The 25,239-nt window shown below is 41.6% G+C and overlaps 1 protein-coding gene across 5 annotated transcripts in view; it reads right to left on the reverse strand.

Moving 5' to 3' along the window:
* Positions 1–25,239, reverse strand: part of CAMKK1 (calcium/calmodulin dependent protein kinase kinase 1) — a 181,022-nt gene that overhangs the window by 138,264 nt on the left and 17,519 nt on the right. The window contains exon 1 of one of the 5 annotated variants that reach the window (XM_050929421.1): positions 4,232–4,308. The exons of the other annotated variants lie outside the window; for them this stretch is intronic. The gene's annotated coding sequence lies outside the window, so the exon portion shown is untranslated. Of the gene's footprint in view, positions 1–4,231; positions 4,309–25,239 lie in introns of those variants that run through there. 5 annotated transcript variants of the gene reach the window in all.

Below are 25,239 nucleotides of genomic sequence, written 5' to 3' on the forward strand. Positions count from 1 at the left end.
GAAAAAACATTTTTAAAACAGAAAAACATGATTTTAGAAACCATAGAAGTCAGCGGAACTACACCTGCAGAGCAATCCCTGACCTCTGCACTCCATTACTATTAGCAGGAGTAGTATTACAGTAGCACCTAGTGGCCTCAACCAAAATTGTGCTAGCTGCTGTACAAATACATAGTGAGAGACTGTCCCTGTGCCAAAGAACTAATAGTCTAAATAGATAATGATGGGGAGGGAAGCAGAAGCAGAGAGAGGGGAAGTGCTTTCCAAGGTGTCACAGTCTTCAGAAGAGAACTCAGGTATTCATATCCTGAGTCCCAGTCAAATGTCAGATCCACAATGCCTCTTTAGGAAGCAAGAGCACCCAAGATGTATTAGTGTCTCCTAATTGTTATAAAGTTCAGGCTAATTTCTTTGGACAGACACTGATGTTGCCAGGATAAGTTATTTCATCTCCCATTCTATATAACATCTTATCACATTCTTATCTGCAGGTCTTGATTTAACTGTTATCATCCCTCCTACATTCCCTCTTTCTTAGCCCATTTTAATTTTGTTCTTTTATACAAGATTTTTCAAAAGCTCATCTCTGCATATAAGATTCTGGGAGTGTCAAGAAATGGAAGTATTATTTCTAAAAATGAATGAGATGTGAGTCATCTGATGAATAAGCACATTGGAGCTGATAGTCTCATTCAGTCTATGTGCAAGCCCAGATCATTTCATTATCTAAATCACTTGTCCATTTTATATGCTAATACACCAGCGCTCTGGGGCTGGAAACAGGCTCCCATTTCACAGACCCTGGGGTAATTGCTGCTGATCTCATTAGGCTGAGATAGGCAGCACACTCCTTGAAATCTATATTACAGAAGACGTGGACATTTATATAAATGGCTGTATTTATTAGGTCCAAAAGTCAACTTCAGAGACACATCAGATGTCACCCAATATTTGGTTTAAAAGCCACACCAGCACATGGTCCTGAAAGTCACCTCTATTATCGCCAAACTATTTCAGACTCAGAAAACAGAGGCCTTCATCCTGCAAACAAATCTGCCCAGGCAGACCCTCATCCCCTCAGAGCACCCCACTTAAAGTCAGTGGGATCTATGCAGTTGTAAGATCGAGGCCAAGAGCACTCAGAGGCCACATAAAACATGGGAGTTAAACTTCTAAGCACTAACGTTTAAAAATTAAGCTTGGACATGCTGTGCATCACACAGTAAACAAAGAAGGGTACATGGGGTCTGATGGGGATAATTAGCCTGTATGACATGGTTCACTCTGCAGTGCACAATAAGTAGGTTGGGTGGTTAATTTCTCCAGTTTAGTTTAGTGTTGCAGCAAAAATGCATTTAAAAAAAAGAAAACATTGTGAAATAAAGTTAGAGTCAGATGATTCTGGGGCAACTGTCATAGTAGGTTAATATTAAGGCAGAATTCTTTGGAACAGATTTTCAGAAAAGCTCAGCACCCCAATTTGCTAAGCTCTTCTGAAAATCTGGTTTTTGAAAGTGACCAGGCCTTTTAAGTTTCTGTCTTGATCCAGAAAAAGAATGGAAATTTCTCATTAGGGAGTAAGCTTCCAATGTGCCAGTGTCAGGCTGGGTACATTAACAGACAATAATAATACTTGCCTCTTTTTCTCCAAAGTTCTGAAATCACTTTACAAAAGGCGCAAATGTCTCTATCAGTCCCATTTTAGAGAGGAGGGAAACCGATTCATGGAGAGAGCAAGTGACTTGTCTACCGTCACACAGCGACTCGGTGACTAGACCATTAGTTAGCCCTCTCATGCTCTTGGATCAGGATGTTACAAGTCTCAGCCCTGCACTGGAACTTGGGCTCAAGCCCATTGCCAACACTGGAGTACTAGGGGGCCGCTTTATTACGATAGTGCCTTTCTTTGGATAAAATGTCAAACCAAAGATATTTTTTTGTCTTTCTCTTCTGGCCATCCACATGGAAGTAAAAGATCCCAAGCACTTTTTACCCCATCAAAAGCCATATCTTCATTACATAAATTAGCTGTTACTTGTATGTGCCGCTGCAAGCAAAGTCAAGGATAAACGAGGTTTGGCACCATTTTCAGTAATCATTGTTAAATGGGCAGGTGTCACAACCCCCACAATGTACCAACAACATGGTCTGAATTTAGGCTCTTCAGCACAGTCCTCTACTACTTGAGTTATTTTAGTAAATGGGAGCAGTAATAAACACCTATCATCTGAGGATCAGCCACTGAGGCGGGACATGTAACACACTGTTCAGTGTGTTACACAAGATTTAGCAGACAGGTCAAAGTCACCAGCATATTATTGATATTTCCTTCAACATTAATCATGTCTGATGTGCTATAAAAGTCCCAGTGAAGAAGGAAAAACAAAGCATTTATTGTTATCACAAGGCATTTGGGCTGTAATTCATTTAACACAGCTGCAAACCACTTCCTTCTCTCTCATTCACACTAAAGAGACCTTTTAACATAACCTCAATGAAAGGGCAATTATCATCTCTCTTGATACAGTCATAATGCCATAAGATCTGTCAAGTTCCCCACTGCGATAACCGTTTTACGTTTCTATCTCCTTCCAAGTCATTCTTGCTCAAGTGCCAAATCAATACTATACGTCCACTGGCAGCCTCAAAGTTTCCTTGCCATTGCATAAGGGAGTTAAGGACTTCTAGTAGGATTACATAACTAGCAGAATTCCACTGTACTTTGAATTGGTGCTTCTGGAAATAGTGAAATATGAACCCAACAGACAAGAAGCTGCACCCTGAGAAGAGAGGCTAGCGGAAAGGAGCTTAATTCTTTCTGGTCTTGTTAATTCCGCAGTCTTCTAGACTGTTGCTAATGTCAAGGAGAGTCTAAAACCATGAAAGGGCAGAAGAGGAATCACACAAGCAGTTAAGAGAAATATCATACAGGAGGCAATGGACTTCTGGTTTCAGGATAAATGATCATACCCCAATGCAACCTTCCTTTCCAGGTTGGGAAATCAACGGAAAAATAATTCTAAAAAGAGAGCAAGTATTTTGGGTCTGAGGTTGGAGCCCTCAGCCTGTTTCCACTTGAAATCAACAGCAAAACTCCCAGTGAGGCTATAACACAGGTACATACTTAGCACCGAAAAGAGAAGAGAAAACAACCACATTTAAGAGAGATTCGTTGATCACCAGGAAAACTTCAAATCCCTGAACCTGTCATCACCATCAGGGCCAGCTTTGTTCCTGATTTAGAGTCCTCTGGCTTTAAGAGTTAAGTCTGGTCCTTTGTCTTGAGGTGATCAGCAGCAATTCAAGGGAGACCTCTGCAGTCACTCACATAAAAAATGTCTAATACTAGTAAAGTGTAATCATCCTGTCCTGTTACTGTTGGTCTTAGCACACAGGAGTTGGTTGTATAGCGTGGCCTCTTGCATCTCTGATGACCACAGCCTAAAGGAAACGTTGGCTTTGTCCACGCTGGCCTAAAGCAATAGGTTGGGAGAGAGTGAATTATAACAGAAGCCAAACTATGTCAAACTTCTGTTCAAGTCCAGGTTATTTCTAGTCAGTGAGCCAGATTCTCAGCAGGTGTACACTGACATGGCTCTACTGAAGTCAGCTGAGCAATGCCATAGTAACGCATGAATTTAACAAGATTTGAACTCCATCAATATAGGACACACTATGTTTTACCTCAAACATGTGTGGATTGTGCTTCATGGTTTTCGGCCACGCTTCCATGGTCGGTGTGATGGGACCTTTGCAGGTAAGTGTCACTCTGATGATGGTTTTTCACTCCCTTCTCCCATGCTTCTTTTTAAATAACTTCAGGTCATGGCTCCAGTTTAATTTAAGGCCTGGTCTACACTACAAATTTACATCAACCTAAATCAACTTGTTTCAGCACAGTTTTGCACGCATTGACGCCTAAATCTGTCTCCTGCTGACATACACACCCCACTTCATTGACACAATAATACCACCATCCCAAACAATGCAGAGCTGAAGTTAACCTGCCTCTGTGGACACAGTGCAAGTGTAGACACTGAATTACCTTTGTCAACCCTAACAGTCCTCCAGCAGTTGTCACACAATGCCCCATCTCTGTGACAGCAGTCGCTCTAATCAAAAGTTTGAACTCCACTGATCATAAATACTGGAAGCCCCCTCTCCCTTTTCAAACCATAGCATATTTCTGAAATGCTTCATCCTGGTTGCCCACCTTGGCAAGCACACCTACCAGCCCATCTTTGCAAGCATCCACGCAGAGAGCTACCAGATATGCTCCTGCCTGCTGCAGGGCAGAAGAAATGGATCTCCTCGCTCTGTGGGAAGAAGAGGCATACAGACATTTACATGCAGATTGCACTGGGGATGCCAACCTAAGGTACAGTAGGATGAGACTCAATGCCTGGTGAAAGCCAAGAAACTCTGGCAGGAATATCAAAAGATGTGGGGTGACAACAAAGGTCATAATAATTTCAAGACATCAAAAGTAGTGTTACAACACATCTCTGCTACAATGCATACAGAAAAGTGCAATCTAATCATGGCTTGGGAGGCAGAGAGTTGGGATTATCGTTCCTAATTACTGCAGTTAACACAAAGGAGCCCCAACCCAGCTGGCCTCTAGGAGCTACCGCAATAAAAATGTTAAATTGAAAAAAAAAAACAAAACAAAAAAAACACAACTTTGCCCCTAGATGGCCTGATCCTAAGCTCAATGAAGTCAGCGGAAAAATGTCCTTAACTTCAATGGGCTTTGGACCAGACCCATAACAGCTCTTCTCTGCTTGTGATGATATTTGCAGAGATAACCATTTGTAAAAGTAGCCATTTAAAAAACATCTCCAACAGCAGAATGCCAAGGCATTTTCACCAGCCAGAAAAATTTAATATTTTTTAACCAGGGAAGTGCTCACTCAGATAGTATGGTAAACTCTAAAATACCCTAAAGTAAAGAGAGACGGACAGATAAGATATATACTGAAGCCAATCTTTGGAGCAATACCACTTTTGCTTAGATGGGCAACTATAAACTCAGAGTAAACTTAACTCTTGTGGGAATGGGCACAACAAACATTTATCAATTGTTCAAACAAACCTAATCAGGTTCTCACCTTGCAAAACAGCATTGGGTTTCTAATATATACATTGTCCATCAGCAGAGAAATAATTGGCAGGTGTTCCACATTTGCAGTAAGATACTGTTTACAGTCTCTGGGTATGTCTACATCTACAATTTTGCAGCGCTGGTTGTTACAGCTGTATTAGTACAGCTGTATAGGGCCAGCGCTGCAGAGTGGCCACACTTACAGCAACCAGCGCTGCAAGTGGTGTTAGATGTGGCCACACTGCAGCGCTGTTGGGCGGCTTCAAGGGGGGTTCAGGGAACGCGAGAGCAAACCGGGAAAGGAGACCAGCTTCGCCGCGGTTTGCTCTCGCGTTCCCCGAACCACCCTGCAAACCGCAGGGAAGGAGACCTGCTTGCTCGGGGGTTCGGGGAACGCGAGAGCAAACCGGGAAAGGAGACCAGCTTCGCAGCGGTTTGCTCTCGCGTTCCCGGAACCACCCAGCAAACCGTAGGGAAGGAGACCTGCTTGCTCGGGGGTTCGGGGAACGCGAGAGCAAACCGGGAAAGGAGACCAGCTTCGCCGCGGTTTGCTCTCGCGTTCCCCGAACCACCCTGCAAACCGCAGGGAAGGAGACCTGCTTGCTCGGGGTTCGGGGAACGCGAGAGCAAACCGGGGAAGGAGACCAGCTTGATTACCAGAGGCTTCCTCAGGTATGCTGGGATACCTGCTTATTCCACGGAGGTCAAGAAAAGCGCTGGTGAGTGTCTATACTTGATTACCAGCGCTGGATCACCAGCGCTGGATCCTCTACACCCGAGACAAAACGGGAGTACGGCCAGCGCTGCAAACAGGGAGTTGCAGCGCTGGTGGTGCCCTGCAGATGTGTACACCTCCTAAGTTGCAGCGCTGTAACCCCCTCACCAGCGCTGCAACTTTGTGATGTAGACAAGCCCTCTGTGTTTAAATTGCAAACAAAGAGACAGTGTCACTGTCAAGAAGAGAGTTTGGCAAAAATTTTAAGTTTTAGAAAAACAAATCTTTTAGTAGTATTATTTATTGACTATCACTCATAGAAATGTTTGCATGGGGGACACATGGGCTGCATACATCACTATTCTGAGTATGGGAAGAGAAAAGGCTTCCATCCCTTTGCAGCCTTGACTCCATTCGTGTGCAGGCTTGACTCTATCTCCTATAGATAACAGCAGTGCTAGTTCTTCTGTTGCATTATCAACAAATGTTTGGACCCATTGTGCTGGGCACTGAACAAACATGTAGTATGAGATGGCACCTACTCAAAGAGCTTTCACTTAAATAGACAAATCTAGCAAAGACTGGGAGAAAGGAAGGATTATTATCTCCTTTTTACAGATGAGAGAATTGAGGCACAGAGAAATTAAGTGACTTGATTAAAATCACATAGGAATCCTATGATAAAACTAACAACTGAATCCAGATCTACAGAGTCTCAATTTAGTGCCATAATCATAAGACCATCCTTCCTCTCTTCTGGTATATTATACATTTCTGAGGATTACCAAAGAGATATAGTTTGGTCTCTCTTATGATCAAGGAGAAAAATATCTGTTTATTACCACCATTTTGGATCTATTTTTCCAAGTTATTAACACAGACATGACAATCCATAAAGTATAAATCTGACCGTCAATGTTTTTCTGCATCTAGTTCACAACCACCATTCATGTTTTGTACCATAGTCTGTAAAAGGACAGAGACTGCTTAAATTGCAAGTTTCAACCGGAAAAAAATTAACCATGTTTCAATTTAAGGAAACCACTACCACTCGGGTCCAGTTTTGGGGACTAGATTCTGTTCTTGGTTAAACTCGTGTAAGTCTGAAGTAACTCCAAAGAAGTTGATTGTCCAAATTCTCTGTGGACTAAGACCAGTGAAAGTCAGGACAGAATCAGTCTGTTTTCTACTACAGACAAGGGCAGTTCTATGTATTTTGCCACCCCAAGCACAGCAGGCAGGCGGCTTTTGGCGGCATGCCTGCAAGAGGTCCACTGGTAACGCGGATTCAGCGGCGTGCCTGCGGGAGGTCCGGTGCTAACGCGAATTCGGCAGCTTGCCTGAGGGAGGTCTGCCGGTCTGCGCCTTCAGTTTACCAGCCGCCGAATTGCCGCCGAAGCCACAGGACCAGCAGACCTCCCGCAGCTATGCCACCGAAGGCTGCCTGACTGCCGCCCTCACGGCGACCAGCAGACGGCCCCCTGCGGCTTGCCGCCCTAGGTATGTGCCTGTTGCGCTGGTGCCTGCAGCTGCCCCTCACCACAAGAGCAGAATACAGTAAAGAGTCTGTATAGACACTAAGTTAAAATAAGTGTATAGTAGTTTTCCGTGAAACTGGGTTAATGGCATTCAAAGACAAGCTTTCCTGTAAATCGCTGACAGGTAAATGGATAGCAGGAATGACAACCTGATGAGAAACAACATAATGCACTCCTCACTTTCTGTCAATCATGTGTTCCCAAAAAAACTCTAAATTAGAATTAAATGCTATATTGCCACTTCCGCATTCAGAATAATTTTGTTTAATATGAAGCCTTTTTCCTATGCAATCATCATTCTTTATATTTCCACTCAAAAAAAGAAAAAAAAATTAAAGACGTTTATCTTGTACTCTGTCATTCCACAAAAAAGAATGAGATAATATTTTTTAATTAGCTTATCTCCAGCGTTACCCGGTCTTATTTATTTCAGTTTATTTGGCCAGGGTGAAATTCACCCTCTGCACAGAGTGCTAGCAAAAGGCCTAGGCACCAATTAAGTGTCAGATTCCCCAACTCTTAAGAGGTGAAATCCTGCCCCTATTGAAGATGGGAGGAGTTTTACCATTCAATGGGACTTCAGTAGGATTCTTAGGCTAGGTCTACACTGGGGGGTAGGGAGGTGTCGACCTAAGATATGCAACTTCAGGTACGCGAATAAAGAATAGCATAGCTGAAGTTGGTGTACCTTAGGTAGATTTACCTGACCGCTGCCACTCCCTCATTGACTCCGCTTCTGCCTCTCGCCACGGTGGAGTACCAGAGTCGACTGCAGTGCGATCGGGGATCAATTCGATCGCGTCTACACTAGATGCGATAAATCAATCCCCAATAGATCAATCACTACCCACTGATCCGGCAGGTAGCGTAGACGTACTCTTAAAGTTTTCCAGCTGTACTTTAAAAAGAAAAATAATCAAGGATTAGATCTTTAACAGCTGTCTTTTAGTTCCGACTCCATAAACCATTTAAGCACACTGGATATAAAATGTATGTCTGTCAAGTGACCTTTCCTTTGTATTTTACTTGACTGTTTTATAACTAGATGGAAGATGGAAAAAAAAACATGTTTGAGATTGGATGGAAACTAGTGAATTGGGGAGGGTAGGTTTGTTTCTTGTATTGTTTCAACACTTAAGGTGGTTGTTCACTTGATACCTTTACTTATATTGAACAGTACCGTACCAAAGTCTTACCCATGGGGCTACTTGTGAGGTAAAGTGCTACTAAGCATGAGTAAGGATATCAGAACCTTGCCCTTACTCAGCAGTGCTTCTAGCACAGAGCATGACATCTGCACTGAATATCAGTTCATTTCCAGGAGTAGTTTTAAAGTGCTTAATAGGGTGGGATCTGCCTATTGAGAGACCATGTTGCCCTTTACATTTTATACCCAGGACACGGAGATCAGCTCTGCTGCTTGAGTTAACAGTCCTCCGAGTTAAACATCAAGGAGATGCCAGTGAAAGGGTCACTTTCCCCACTGCTCCAACACTCAGGGACTGTGTTTGTTGATACTGAGGGAGCACAGCGGTACTGCCAACAAGCAGCGTTCAAGCAGCGTTTGGGGGACTCAGGTCCCCCAAAATCATGAGACTGGCTTAAAAAGCGTAAGATACAATAAATCTGCAAGAGTTGGCAACACTGGCACAGCAAGCTGCTTTTATTTGCTTAGGCTTTTGCTGGGGAGGCAAGAATCAGGGTATTTTGAGTCTTGCTGAGGCTTTAAAAATTGGGATGTGTCCTTTAATTGCTGGTTGATAGTTTGTCAGCTGTTAATATAGCAAGCTCAGCATACGCCCAGAGTGAATTTCACTCCAGTGCAGAAGACCAGCACGAGACCTATACATCACTTAAATCCTAAAAATAGGGTGTAAGTGGGTCTCAAGCATTGCATAGGCCTTGTGTTGACCCTCTCCACTACAGTGAATCTCCTCCTTAGAGTGACAGTTTAGTGCATATTTACTAATAAATACTGAGCACATTACTGATCCAGATTTTATATCTATATATTGGGTCAGGAAATCCACCTCAATATTCCACCTGGTACTTAATCCCTTAACTTCTTCTTGACAGATTCTTCTCATTTCCAAATAAAAAGTGTATTAATGTTCTTGCCAGTGCTGTTAATCAAAACAGCAAAGTCTCTGTTCATCGTGCAAGACCAGGGTGACTGCTCTGAGGGATTAGCTGTTACTGCATTTAGTTCTGTAAAGCGTTTATCTCAGCTGTGTTCACAAAGGCTGCCTATGAAGGCAGAATTCCTCCAACAATACTGATGTGTGACTGTGGCCATCAGGCTCTGAGAGCACTACTGGGATGGAGATGAAACAATAATTGCACAGGCCAGGTAGATATGCAAGTATACCTCAACCACAGAGCTCTCCTGGAACACAAAGCTAGTCAAAGGACAGCCAGGAGGTAATTTGGCACACACCACTTCTATTACTGAGTTCCAGCAGATGCAGATACTAAGGACTTCAGAAGGGATCAGCACCTGCAACTGGGGCCAGCTTTTCAAAAGAGCTCAGCATGTTAGGTGCACATTGGATGCCAAGTTCTTTTGAAAAGCTGGCCACAGGTATCATAATTGGAGTGGCTGAAAAATCTGATCCCAAATGTGGGTGCTGAGCTCTTGAACAACCTCTCCCCCCGCGCACTCTTTAGGGGGGGGAAATGGTCCAAATAAAGTCACTGGCATCTGTCTACAGGCTTTAATATAAGTTGGACTGGGCCCTAGATAACAAAATTCTTCGTCCGAGTTTTTAACACAGAGATAAGACCATAAGAAGCTATCTATTAATGTAAGAGATGTTATTGGAACTAAAAACCATAAAACAGTCATCAGCAGCTACTACAGTCTTTCTAAAGATGCTATCAGTTGTAAATCAAACATTCTCTTCCCAGAGTTACCATAGCATGATTTTGATTATAAGCAAACATTTTTAAACTCCAATTTTTCAACATGGATGTTCTGTTTGTTTTTGTTACTGCTCCGGTGTACTGATTCCCCAGATGAATTTCACTCCCTGGCTGCCTTGCCTTCTTGAGCAGGACTTCACATATTCATTGGTGCAGGCAGAAAAAATTCAAGTTTAGGATTTGCTTGTAAATGTCTCAAATGCAGGAGAAACTAACATTTTCCCTTTTACTCATCAAGAAACTCTGCTTGGGTGGGGTTGGAAATACTTGCAAAGCCTTGAACACATAAAGGCTCAGAAATTCCAGACCTGTGGGTTTTTTCCAGGCTTCTAGATTGTACCACTGGCATCTCTCAACAATTGGCTCAGTGTGAATGGAAAAGATCACTGAAGTGTCAGGCCTGCCCAGCTGCCTACAACCACGGAGTTGCTAGTAAAACAGCAACTCAGCTCAATGTGACAATCTGTGAAGCATCAAAAAGAAAAACAAGAATCTAAAGTGAGCACCTCAATTTCTAAAAGGGAGTGGAACTTGATCAGAAAATCTTCACAGGGATGGGAGACACAAGGCTATAAAGAAGGGTGGGGTGAAACAATGGAAATTAGGCTATCTGGAGATGAAAATAATTTACAAGTGCTCTGCATGCTTTTAAAATTAGTGCAGGACTGGGTATATAAGCCAGCACTTCCCTTCCATTCTTGCAAACAATTTATTTATAAGAGACATGCTGGGTTAGCTAAACAGCTAAACTCAAGATCAAGCAGCTAGGTGGCACAGTGAGTTCTGTAGATCAGTTTTTCCTTTCTGGAATCTCCAGTTCAAAATCTTCTTACAAGTGCTAGCTAGTTTGGTGATCTTATTCTGATCGCCACTTGTGCACATCACAAAAACCACCAGAGGGACATGACTGGCAGTCTCTGCTCAAGAGGTGCATTGGACTCAAACAGCAAGAGTGTTGCAGACTAAACTGTCTGAGTTGTGTGGTGGAAGTTTGCACACCACCTGTTTGCATTAGTGTGTAGCGCAAGAAAGTGTTGCTGGTCCTTCCTCTTGTATATCCAACATATTCACTGACTAAGTTTAAAAGAAATAAAAATCCTTCAGCGCTGCTGTGTTTTATTTTAAATCATGCTCAACTGTGCCCCAGTGATGTGCTAGGTTATGTGAGACCCTGAAAGGTGTCTGCAGCATGAGAAGATTTCTCTGAAAGTCATCAGACAATATTATGGCCTAATCCCATTTGCACTGAACTCAATGGGAGTTTTATTTTGACTTAAACTGGAGTAAGATCAGGCCCTAAATCTGATTGCACTGCCTCAGTTACTAGTTCATGCTGAGGAGACCAGCCAAACTATTAAACTGATGTAGATTGGTCTTGCTCAGCACTACTGTCAGAGTCATGCTTGGAACTATGCCATGTACATGTGGACAGCACTAACATTTGTGAGCTAAAACAGAGGGCCATTCTGCATACCAGAATTCAGTGCACATGAAAGAACATCTAGAGGTATTCATTTTGACATTAAGAAGAGACGAGAGCATCAGCTAGTGTAAACTGGCATAGCTCTATTGACATCAGTGGAGTTATGCTGATTTACACCAGCTGAGGATTTGGCCCTTAAGATTTATGCCCAAGTTTTCACATTAATGGATGTTGCATTGTTTGATTTTTTTATAAAAGGCATGTTTCTACAGGACAAGAACCAGGCTGTGTTTTTTTAATTGAGTGGCTATTATCATTCTCTCTCCTCCTCCCCCAACACACACCCCTTTCCTCTGCCCTGCAATGCACTTAAATAATGGCCAAGATAATGGAGAATTTGGGACAACCATGTACACCTCTTTTGGAGATGGCAATAGACAATTGCTTGTGGCATACAGATCACTTTAATGAAGACCATTGGGCTTGATAGTATTGAAGAATGAGAGCTGATGTGATGCATCCTCTGCTCTCTCAAAGTTTCGGAACAAGTCCCCAATGATGGAAAGTGACTGGGGGGAGGAAAATTGGCAGCTTTACTTGACTATGAGACAGCAGGGATATTTCAGGCAGCAAGAGATTTCCATGCAGAAGCCCAGAAAGAATCACTGTCACTCCCCCGACTCATTAACTTTGCACCATTGCAAGCACGCCATGTGACTCACTGGAATTAGGTTTACATTAAACTCACAAAACAGATTGTTTGGCTGTTATATAACTCAAGTAAATGTTAAAATACTAGAATGCATCAGTCAAGACGCTGGAGGAGCCTGCTTTCCAGATAAAGCTTGGCAACGTAAAAGCCAGAGGGACATGGTAATCTGGTAAATACTATCTGCTGTATTTCACAGAGAGGAAGGATGCCTCTGGGATTAAGGCACAGAACTGGGACTCAAGAGATCTGGGTTCAATTGCAGGCTCTGCCAGAGACTCCCTGTGTGACCTTGGGCAAGTCACTTAATTTTTTTTGTCTCACATTCTAATCTGCAAAATAAGAAAAAAAATAATACTTCCGTTGTCTGTCTTTTCTATGCATAGTGTACTCTTCAAGGTAAGGACTGTGTCTTTACACTGACTAGTATTATGGGGCTATAATTTCAGTTAGGGACAACTGTAATAATAAATGAGGAGAAGTTTAGATGTAAATTATTCATACGATTCTTGAAAATTAAATGGAAAAACAAATAGACAAGAAGGTGCTGCTCCCACTATGGCCTTTGAGAATGAAATTCTCTCATTGCCACAGAATAACCTTCTAGCTATTATTGGTGTTCATTGTGGGGGAGAGGGGGGTAGAGGGAGATGGCTGGAAGAAAATGAAGTAGTAAACAACATGCCACACAGCAACGTGACCTCAGCTAGACAGCTCATACTAATTAATGCTCACTAGCCAGCCAGAATCCAACAAACTTAAGTCAAATGTTGTAAAAAATAGAAATGAAGGGGCAAAACTTCAGATAGCATCAATTAGCATAGATTTATCATGGAGTACAATCACTTTTCACTCTGCCTCCATCTTGGTTGTACCCAGTCAGCAAATACCTCTCCCTCAGCACTTCCAAGCTTTCCAACACAGTGGCACAGGCTTGCAGAAGAAACTGACAGGACTGTGTGCCTTCATGAGCATCATCACCTATCTCAAGTGGTCAATAACAACATGCAGAAATATTGTGAGTGAAGGGAACTGCGATGGTAACAATTGACTTCACCTGCACTTCCTGGGCCAACAAGAGGACTCTGAAAGCAACCAAGATTTGAAAGTGTCTTTGCTTGTGAAAGAGGACTGAAAGTCAGTCTGCTTATTTTGCTGAATCTGTCTAATGATTGATTGCCTGCTATTCTAGTGTCCAGCCATCCAAGCAGCTGCTGATTAATCAGCAGCTTGCAATAGGATCTCATTCCCATTACAAGCATTTTCTTAGTCAAGATTAGATCCACACTTACACAGAGTGTAATGTTTTGTATCTTGTTTAGACACTCAGTAAAAAACACTCTGCTATTAGCCCAGCTGCTGTATTCCTCTAACTTCATAAGTGCCATTCATACTAATATATATGGCCCAACTCGCTCCTCTCTTGATTAACTATGGGGAGGTTACAAGACTGGGGGAGTTGCATGATAACAATGAAATTAAGGAAACATTAGAGAATAGTCATATAAAGCACATTTTAAAATTTGTAAACACGAGTATTCGGACTGGAAATCTGTCTCTAAGGCTATGTCTGCACTAGAGACGTTACAGCGGCACAGCTGCATTGATGCATCTGCGCTGCTGTAAGATCTCTAGTGTAACTGCTCTATGCCAATGGGCGAGAGCTCTCTCGTCAACATAATTAAACCACCTCCAACGAGCAGCGGTAGCTACGTCGGCAGGAGAAGCACTCCCACTGACATAGTGCTGTGAACACTACCACTTATATCAGTGAAATTTATGCAGCTTGAGGGGGTGTTTTTTCACACCTCTGAGTGACATAAATTTTGCCAGCATAAGTGGTAGTTAGACATGACCTAAGACTTTAATAAAGCAACAGGCCAAAAAAATTATCCAAATAAGTTATTTGGCAAATCATTTCTAAATCAGAAAAAATCCCTACCCACTCACAGACAACTATCAGATTTAGGGAATATTCAGTAAAATTCATTACAAATTATTTGCCCTGTTATAGCCACAGATAACCAAGCTACTGTATCCCAAATGCTTTTCATTTATTATACCACACATGTAAAGGGAAGGGGACAAAAACTGTAGAATCTAGGGTCCCAATACAGCCAAAGAAATAAACAGAGTAAGATTAACTTAAATGCTGCAATACAGCACTATCTTCAGTAGGGTCTACTTACTTATGTGCTTCAAGTTAAACATGAGATTCCATGTATTGAAATAAACTGGAGGATATCATAACTAATTCAAATACAAAACTAAAGAAGGGATTCTTCTAGACTGTAAGAAGTAGACGTACAAAAAACAAAGAACTGAGTATTGAGGAAAACGTACTGGAAGCACTCTTTTGCTACAAGGTATTAATTAATTATTATAATTATATACTTGGTGCTCTTTAAATACAAAAATATTTTGTTCAGCCTGTAAAGTAGGGCTGAGCAGAAATCCCATGAGCTGGCAAACCTCAAATAAATGTTGGAAGACTACATACAAACCCGGAGCCTTAACATTTCAACTGAGTTGTTGGGTATTTCCTGCTCTGTAGGGCAATGTCATTCATTAACACCAAGTTCCTGTAATGAAGGTAAGCAGTGTAAATAGCAACACTCAGAGGCTATACTATAAACTCACAGTAGCAAATGTAAATATGTGGTGGTGTAAATAGTCCTCATGTAAAATAAAATTCTACAGTATTCTAAAGCAACAATCCCAATTCCTTCAATATGGCTACTATAAACTGTAGTGTTTTGGACCATTATTTCAAGATATTGTAGTATGCTATAAAACAGGGGTCAGGAATCTTTCAGAAGTGGTGTGCCAAGTCTTCATTTATTCACTCTAATTTAAGGTTTGGCGTGCCAGTAATACATTTTAACGTTTTTAGAAGGTCTCTTTCTATAAGTCTATAATATATAACTAAACTATTGTTGTATATAAATTAAATAAGGTTTTTAAAATGTTTAAGAAGCTTCATTTAAAATTAAATTAAAATGCAGAGCCAGGCCCTGGGCAGTGTGAGTGATGCTGAAAATCAGCTTGTGTGCCACAGGTTGCCTACCCCTGCTATAAAATAAGGATGTTTTCCCCAATGCTGTAATATTCCCCAATCCATGCAGCAAATGTTTGTATCTAATGTACTGGTCAATACTTAGGATTCAGCCAATGGTGGCCAAGTACTAGTGTAACTGCACCAATCCAAACCCCAAGTGTAGACAAGGAAAGCTCCAATTTGCACCAATGGAGTTTATTGATACTTTTGTAAACTCAGCGGGTGTAAAGGACAGATTTTGTAATCTGCACTTCAGGTTTGCACTTGTTCAGCTCCATTGGTTGCTGGCTACCAATGGCTGAGTCAGGGCTAATCCCAAGTACTAGGGTGACCAGATGTCCCGTTTTTATAGGGACAGTCCTGATATTTGGCCTTTGTCTTATATAGGCCCCCTTATTTCCCCCACCCCATCCCGATTTACACACTTGCTATCTGGCCACCCTACCAAGTACAGACAAGGGCCTGAGAAGCACTGAATTTGTAGTGCTCAAATTTATGTTTTGTTAATTATTCAGTGTGCTTGGAGAATGAGATAGGTGCAATGAAAGGGAGAATTAATTTAAAAAATGGCAAATGCAGCTTGGCCTCACTTGGCACATAGAGGTGAAGGCAAACACAGAGCCCTTCATCAATGAGAATGAGATTTACTTTCACTTTCCCACTCCTACCTCAGGCCTAGATAAATTCCCTATCTTTCAACTTTGTTGATCTGCACTTTTGGCTAGAGATTAAATACAAGCACTTGCTGTATTTAGTTGGCTTCTCCCCTCATACACACTGGCCACTTTAATGATCTGAAGCCCGTAGATGGGTTTGATCATTCTGCCCTGTGTCAATGCTTTTAACCTGGGATCCATCCAGTGACATTCTCAGATTGTACCTAATAAAGGGGTTTCTCATGGTCCCTTTCTGCAGGCCCCTCTTTGTGGGGACAAGAGCAAAACAGTAAAAAAGTGGGTGTCTCCACCACACAAGTCTTTTGATTTTGGCAAAGGTGAGATTATCTATATCCTATTTTAATGACTGCCAACAGGAAAGAGATTTGAGGCTGGCCCTGCAGCAAGGCCTGCAGCAAGGCCGGAGAGCTACATGTTATCTACCAGGTATAGCTGGCTTGGGAAAATCCCCGATGGAATGGGAAAATCCTCAGCATGCATCCAATTCAAATTGCACAAGGAATGACAGACAACAAAAAGGAAAAGCACCTTCATGTAAGAAGTTCAATATGATAGCAGCAATAATTAGTTTCTGTGGGAAATCTGGCTTTCCAAGCTTTCAAGTGGCATAAACCATTAATTTGTAACATTAGGAATTGGTAAAGTATCAGCTACTATAAGCCATTCCTGAATTGATCTGGAAAACAAGCAAAATGGTAATTAGAAAGGGTTTTACAACAGGATTCTTAGCAACCTGCAAAGATAGAACCATCTTGACAAGCAATACAAGTGCTCTAGAACCCTCAATTGCCCATACCTCCCAGGGGTATGAAGATCAAAATCACATCTCACAAAAAAAAGCTGGAGTAGAAACATATTGTATAGATGTGGTTCATAACACTAGGAGATAAGCTAATTTAATAAGGCATGATTCAAGGGATATGGCATTGGACTATGGAGTGTATTCCTTATTACCGATTTACTCAGATGAGTCACTGCCTCAGTTTTCCCATCTATAAAATAGAAATTATATGTAATCCATAGATCCTAGTATGTTTCACAAAAGTGGCTAAGAGCACTGTATGTGTGCTAAATTTTACTATCAGCAACAATTTTTGCCCTTGAGAAATTCAGCATAATATAAAGGAGTCCATTGGTCACAGCTTCCCTCACATTCCTTTGGCCATTCAGACATCGCTAACCAAATAAGCTTTCCTTGCATTGTGTCAGATATCCTGGTAACTTCAGACATGGATCCAACATTTGTGCCAAAACACCCAGAAATCATTAAAACAGTAATAATCTGGATTTAAGGAAAATAATATTTGAGACTCTCTGAATGTACAATGTAGAACAATGCTTTAGTTCGCTCCTTGAGTTTAAAAACTAATCCTCTTGTCTTTTTCAGTAATTAAATGCATTCATTGTATTCAGATCTCATTTTTGTTCATAATCTTTTACCCATCTGTTTGATTAAAAAAACCACAGCGACCCACTTCATTATATTAAGTAAATGCATTCATCCATTAAATTCTAAAATATTTCAGAATTATTCGTCCCAGTTACTAAATCTGTTCCAGTGTTTTGATTTTTTCTGTAATTTCCCTTTTTATTATCCATTAGTTAAAACTTGCTGTAATTACCCGGTCTTTACACATTCAAAACTTGCAATGACCTCTGTGGATAATGCACACCACAACTGGGTTCTTTCCCCTGTTCTGACACTCACTAGCTGTTAGGCAATGGCCAAATCATATTAATCTCTTAGCATGTCCATTTTCTCCACCTGTAAAATGAAGATGACATTACTTGCCTGCTTTGAGATCTATTGATGATGATAAGATGTTATATAAATGCTGCACGCTACTTTCAAATTATCTGGCTCTGGGCGCATGGTGCACATGGGTAACCCACAGTGGAATACAATAGGGACCATCATTCCAATAAGAAGCTGCAAGTTATTTATTACTCAATGGGAGTTCTGCATGGTTGAAAATTGCAAGATTTTATCTCATTTTTTCCCCTTGAGAGAGCAAGGGGAGAGAGACTGAATCTTTTCACTTCCTCTTATATTAACAACACTTTGAAGGGGGAGAATAGTCTTGTGGTTAAGGCACTGGACTGAAACTTAGGAGATCTAGGGTAAATTCCCAACTCTGCCACAGCCTTCGTGTATGACTTTGGGCAAGTTACTTAATCTCTTTGTGCCTCTGTACTCCATCTATAAAACAGGGATAACATGCTCTCTCACACTCTTCACCTGTCCTGTCTTTACATTGTAAGTTCTTTAGGGCATGGATTCTCTTTTACCTGACGGGTGTACAGCACCTAGCACAACGAGGTCAAAGCTCAACTGAAGCCTCCAGATACTACTAGAATACATATGATAACAATGAGGGAAACCCATCTGACCTCTGTGCCTTCATCGCCACTACCACACACATAAAAGTCCCAATCATCTTTTTAGGGTTAAGATTTCCTGTGGACGATACAGTCATGCAATCTGTTGTATATTCTGGCACTGATCCTGCAAGATGCCAAGTTCCTTCTAAGAGTGGCTGGGCTTTCTCAGCTGCAGTATTGAGAACACTCAGCACTTCTTAGGATCAGCCCCAGTGTTTGTTATTTTCCACTGCACCCTCACCCTTCTCCTCAGTATGGACAAAGCCTCCCACAGGAACTTCACTGCAACAAGAGCTGTCTCTCTCCAACTGCTGGCACATTTCAATGGCAGAGATTCCTTGGGACCAAGCTTCTTTGGCAGCATTTGGTGAATGAGAGGGAGAAAAGCGGAGGGAAAAGGAAGAAAAGAATGGAAGGAAAGAACAAAAGCAAAGATGAGAGTGCAAGCGAAGAGAGCATTAAAAATTTCATAGCAATAAATAACATCAAATGAGAGTTTATTTTTTAAAAAGACAGAAAAGCTCTAAATTAGGGGGCTCTAATCCAATCTCCTAGGTCTGGATCACACCAGCTTCAGCCTGGTGGTTATATATCACTGGGGGAAAATGTGATTGAACACAGCCATGTATTTCTGAGATGCTGATTACTTATTCCGTCTATGATAACATTATGGGATTCTGTTGCTGCACTAAATTATGAAAGCCGTTTATAGCATGATCACAACTTGGAGCTGGAAGCAGCATTGTAATCCCTCCTTGCCAGGGCCGGCGCTTCCACTGAGGCGAACTATGCAATTGCCTAGGGTGCCAGGATTTTCGGGGGGCGGCGGCAGACGGCTCTGGTGGACCTGCCGTAGTCATGCCTGCGGATGGTCCGCTGGTCCCGCGCGGCTCCGGTGGATCTACCGCAGGCACGGCTGCGGCAGCTCCACCGGAGCCGCGGACCAACGGACCCTCTGCAGAAACGGCTGCAGCAGCTCCACCGGAGCCGCAGGAGCAGCACGGGGCGGGAAAATGGCCGTGCGACAAGGGCGCGAAAAACTCTAGCACCGGTCCTGCTCCTTGCCTATGAATTGTTAAAGCTGACATATATGGCTCCTGTGTCCTCTGATATACCGCAAATATGGTAGCACAATTTGCACTGGATGTCTAAAAATTACGTATTTTTCTCAGACATTTGAAAATGGGGAAGAGAGGGGTTATTTGACAGCCTGAATGGTGAATTTTGCTGGTAGTGGGCTATACTTAGCACTCTTGATTTTCAGTTTTTATTTTATTTAAATTTTTCCCAGGAATTTGTCAGTGTTTATTCCACAACAACAAAAACAGGTGAATATCAGTGCAAAAAACTATTAATAATTTTTCTGGGTAAACATTAGGGTTTATTTTGGTGGACAGAAAGACAGGAAAAAGTATTCAGTAGATCAAATTAATGAATGGAATTCAAAGCATTAGTTTGCTGCAGAACTAAAACCAAACTGAAAACACAACGGCGCCTCTGCGTTTAAGAAAACAATACATCGCTAATCCCCAAATAAAACTTTTCATTTGAAAAAACAGTTGACTATTGTAAACGTAGAACTATTAGCCTATAAATATTTACCTTTAATAACTGGACCACACCATTTGCAGCGCACACATTCAATTTCATCCATCCTTTTTTAAAACTTTCGAATGCTTCCTTGTGTTCTGGAACACATTCTGATACAGATTTTCATTTTTTCTCCCATTTTAGTGTGTCAAATCTTTAAACAGTTATCTGCTAACAGCTTGAAATGTGTATGTGGCAGGCAGGAGATTCATCAGTACGTTCAGATGTGCACACTGAAGCGTGCATACACTCCTGTTTGTTTATTATGTGTATCTTCTAGACTAATACATAGCCTTCCTTCAACAGGCAGCTTTGTATATACACACAGACTAATGTATTATCAAACTATATATACGTCATGCAATGTACTGTATTTTCCTAATAAAACAAGTAATTTTTATATTAAAATGATACAAAAGTAGGGTGAAAAATCAGAAAAAAAATGAATAATACTTTTTGTAAAACCCAGGATTTTTTTGGTAAAAATCGGTTTAAACTGAAAATGAAGGGGCTTAGCTATACTGAATTGCACTGCTACTGTTGAGTTAAGTTTGGGTGTTAGTTCTGCTGTATTTTTAAAGTTATGTCAAGGTCTTCTACAGGTTATGAAGAGGTGCTGTTTTAGTTGGCGTGCCAACCAAAATAATAAATACATACATAAATAAAGAACATGATTTTAAAACCCATGTCCATTCATACCCTACAAATTGGCCCATAAATCTCATGTTAATCAGAAACGGACAGGATGAGTAGTAAAGGTTTGTATTAAGCTTTGAAGATGAAAATTGCTCTATGAAGTGCTGTTCAATCATCCTTTTCTCTCCTATTACACCTTTTATCCAGGAACTTAAAGCCCTTTACAAGCATTATGTTGTCCCTGGGAAGTAGCTATCATTATTCTGATTACACAGATGAGGAAACTGAGGCACAGAGAGATTCCTGGCCTGAGTTTCAGAGGTGCTGATGAACCCCAGCTCACACTAAGGTTAATGGAAAATGTAAGTGATTTGCACCTTTGAAAATCAGGCCATAAGGTCACACAACAACAGGGAATAGAAAGCAAGGAGTTGTGACAACCAGTCCTCAGGTATATTTCTGAGACCCCACAGCTCCATTGATAGCGCCACATGCTAACCGAACATGCTAATAGATAGGGATGGGGAGTGAAATTTAAGGTGGAGTGGTAATTTGCACCATATATCTTGTAGACCCAGTCTTTCAGTTTGTAATCAATAGAGGAATGGAAAACTGGAATTAAACACCAGGATGCTTGCATCGAGTCAGTCTACAGATGCCATCTATATCAGAAACCCTAGAGATGAGTCTTCCGAATAAAAGACCCCTCCTGCCTTTTATACCTAAATGTAGAGTGTCTGTGATGCAGCTGATCTTTGCACTGAAATCAAGATTAAAACTCTCCATTGGTATCAGTGGGAGCATGAGGTTATGTTCCTTCTCTATAGGAAAAACACGCATTTCTTCACACTTCAGAACAGCTAAGTAAATCCAGTCCTTGTTAGAGACAAGGGGGATTATCTGCCCATCACATGTTTCCTAACAAACTCCCAGTGACCTGTGACCTGATCCTGCTGCTATTGAAGTCCATGAGCTTTTTGCCATTGACTTCAACAGGACCAGGATCTGGCCCAAATTTACTAGACACTATTTCTCACTTCTCCAACCATTTTACTTTTCTTATTCATGCTCCTCATCCAGCTAGTTTAGCAGATAATTTCAGGCACCCTCAGCAAATATATGTGGGCAATTTACTGCCCACACATCTACTTCCAGGATCTCGCCATGAATCTACTTAGTTCTGATAATCATATATTTCTGGAAATACTGTATCAAAGGAGATAGAAAATGACTATTCATTTTGCCGCTCTGTGCACCAGCAGATGCTGAAAGGAGCAATTAATGTGAAGCTGCGAGAAACATTACCTGTTCACTAAAACAGCAAGACAGGAGGAGAAAAAAAAGAAATCACCCTTTTCAATTTGCTCATGCAGCACCAGCTTAGACTATATCATCAGGATTTGGAGAAATCAATCACTCTGTTCTCTTGGTGGCTGTAACTGATGGTTACAGTGGCAACAAATTACTAAGAGAGTAATGCTGCTGTGATTTGACTGGGTCAGACCTGAAGCTCCAACAGAACTTTATTGATAGTTTACATTTCATTTGGTGCTTCTCTCCCCTTCTTTTGTTCATATCACAGTCAGGTTTCCTAAGTTTCTTGGTGATAGCAGAGGAATCAAAGAGTCTGGCCCAGGATTTCAAAGTTTGTTATTATTTATATTACAACTACACCTAAAGGCCCCAAACTAACACATTACTAATTCTAGCTCATTGTGCTAGGGGCTGTACAACCACATAGTAAGAGACCATCTCTGCCCCAAAGAGCCTCCGCACCTGTCCTCTTGCCAAAGGGAGAGAAGGCACAAAAGTGGGCGTTCAGCTTGAAAGCAGCAGCACCGTAAATTCCTATGGCCATGTCACAGTTTTATAGAGAGACAAGGCCACACAATTGCTGCCATCCTGTTCCCCTTCTCCCAGACTAGAAACATGCTTGGTTTCATTCCAAGGGTATTCTACACGTGCAATGACTGATGTCATGGGTAATTACTAGGAACCAAGCTTGGGACCTCCAGCACTAAAACATGAGCTTCTCTCACCAGAGCTAAAAGAGTAAGGCCCAGATCTACAAAGGAATTCAGTGGAAGTTAGGAGCCTAAATACCTTTATGGCTCTGGGCCCAATGCCTTTAGAGCTTGATTGCGTCTTTGCCATAAACCCCAAATAAGGGGCAGCACATTGTTGCGCTGTCCCCAGAGCAGACCAGGAGCAGGACTGCAACTCAGAGTCACATTCTGCTTCCTAGTTTCCCCATTGCTTTGATGTGATATGGGGAAGAGGGTGGAATGCAGTGTGCACCAACCCTGTAATTGGTTCAGATTATTTTCCTTGGTATGCCAGCTCAGCTGCATTAACCAACATCATGGGGAGGGACAGAGCCAAGTCTCCACCCACTCACATGCTTCAAAAAGGGGAGAAGCAGCCTAAAAGTAGTTTCTTTCTCCAGTGCTGCTACCCAAAATAACTCTAGCCTGCACAGAGTAATAAGGGGACTCCTTACATCCCCTTACTGCCCTGCACAACACTGTAGCCAGGGTCACACTCTAGCTCTCTGTGGTGTCAGCAACAATAATAATAATAATATGTAGCTCTTATATAGCACTGCTCAAAGTGCTTTACAAAGGAGGCTTACCATTTTCTCCATTTTACAGACGGAGAAACAGACACAGAGAGATGAAGTGAGTTGCTCAGTGTCACCCAGGAACAGAACCCAGACTCCCAGCCTGGTGCTTTATCCTCTAAGCTACACTGCCTCTCCTACTGTAGCAGGCTCTGCGGACCAGCCACAGGAGGGTGCAGGGGGGATTAACAGCAGGTAAAACAGCCTCGGGGTGCAGAGGTGAGCCTTGCTCTGCTCAGGTCTCTTGGACAGTTCTGGAGCACTGTTTTCATGCATAGTACAGGGGATGATCTACCATACCATTTGCTCACCTAAATCCCAAATTTATATTTCTCATTCCCTTTAAGATGACGTTGGCTGATAAATTAACACATTAAAAGGGATTTTTGTTTTTAATTTGCTCTTGGGAGTTTACTGGTCTCATTAGGAACTATATTTAAATGTTTAATTTCTTGACAAGACTTGTTTCCACTCTCTCTTCACTGGTGCCTACACAGATCTAGCCTGAAATCCAATTAGCTACTACCATCGCTTATATCAAAGTAATTAAAAAACTCTCATGAAATGCAAAAGAAAAAAATAAATAAGGAATTTAATTGTATCATTCTAATTATGCCTAAACACTTAAGACTCCCATATTCCCCCTCAGGGAGGCGGTCTTTAAAGGCTAGAAAAAGTACAGGCTTCTGGCAGAGATGCAAGATTGTAGTTAGAATTAGCAGTTCTACAGGAGAAAAATTCTGTCTGTCCTAATTAGCAAAAGATTATTTGGCTTGACATGTATCAGTGAGCCTGAATACATTATGTTATTGACTGCCACTTGAAGAAATAATGGCCCTATCCAACTCACACTGACTTCAATGGGAACTGGATCAGACTGTAAAGTGTCCTGATTTTGGCTGCAACATTCCATGCTTCCCGCTTCCTCAGGTAATTGTAGTTGCTTTGCAGAGACAAGTGGGCTGAGTTACAGTCTTCTTTCATGTGCATTTCCTTGTTATCATTTATTATTGTTAAGATTTATAAGGAGGCTTAAGTGAATTACACACCCAAATCCCAAATCAGGGATCAGGGCTCTATTGCATTAGGCGCTGAACCTAACAGGATTCTGGCATCCCTTGCAATTGAGACAGTAGTTTGGAGTAAAGGATCATTTAAGACTGTTTTTACTTCAGTCCGAAAACCTCCCAGAGTCAACACCTTAATTTAAGTGACTACCCTGTGATCAGAACTTTGGTCAAGTGACCGGTTTTTATTGTGTGATCGTTGTTACTCGTTGACTAATTTCATCCAGCCGATTATGTGGTCACTTAGTGTGGATTCCGCTCTATACGCAATGGTGCAAACATCTCATGAGAACAACATTATCACATCAAATACATACCTGACAGAGAAACAAACAAGACAGAGGCTATAGATCTAAGAGGCAAAACACACAGGTCTTTCTATAACCTCTTTCTATGCTACACAATACTAGAAAAGTGAAGCAAGTCTTCCTTCATCAGAACCATCCAACCTGGGACATGTCTGTCTCAATACTGAACTTCTGACTTTCTATCCTGAACTCTAACCATTACACAACACTGCCTTCCTTATGCACAGTCCCAAGGACAATGGATTTGATGAGTTTAGAATAGGTCACCTGCCTCCTGTCAAGAATGTAAAGCGAATCCACAAAAGCGTAAGAACTACATAATTCATGAAAGTTTGACAAAATTGTAACTTTCCAAGCAGAAACTCAGACAAAGGAGAAAATGCCAGGGAGAAGAATGCCTTCATGATTTCATCAGGGAGTCTCTGGAGATGTGGCACCAATATGAACATTAACTAACTCTGGTTAAATCTCTCCCTACGCTGATTTTGTA

Source organism: Gopherus flavomarginatus, chromosome 19, assembly GCF_025201925.1.
Source record: "Gopherus flavomarginatus isolate rGopFla2 chromosome 19, rGopFla2.mat.asm, whole genome shotgun sequence".
Lineage (NCBI taxonomy): Eukaryota > Metazoa > Chordata > Testudines > Testudinidae > Gopherus > Gopherus flavomarginatus.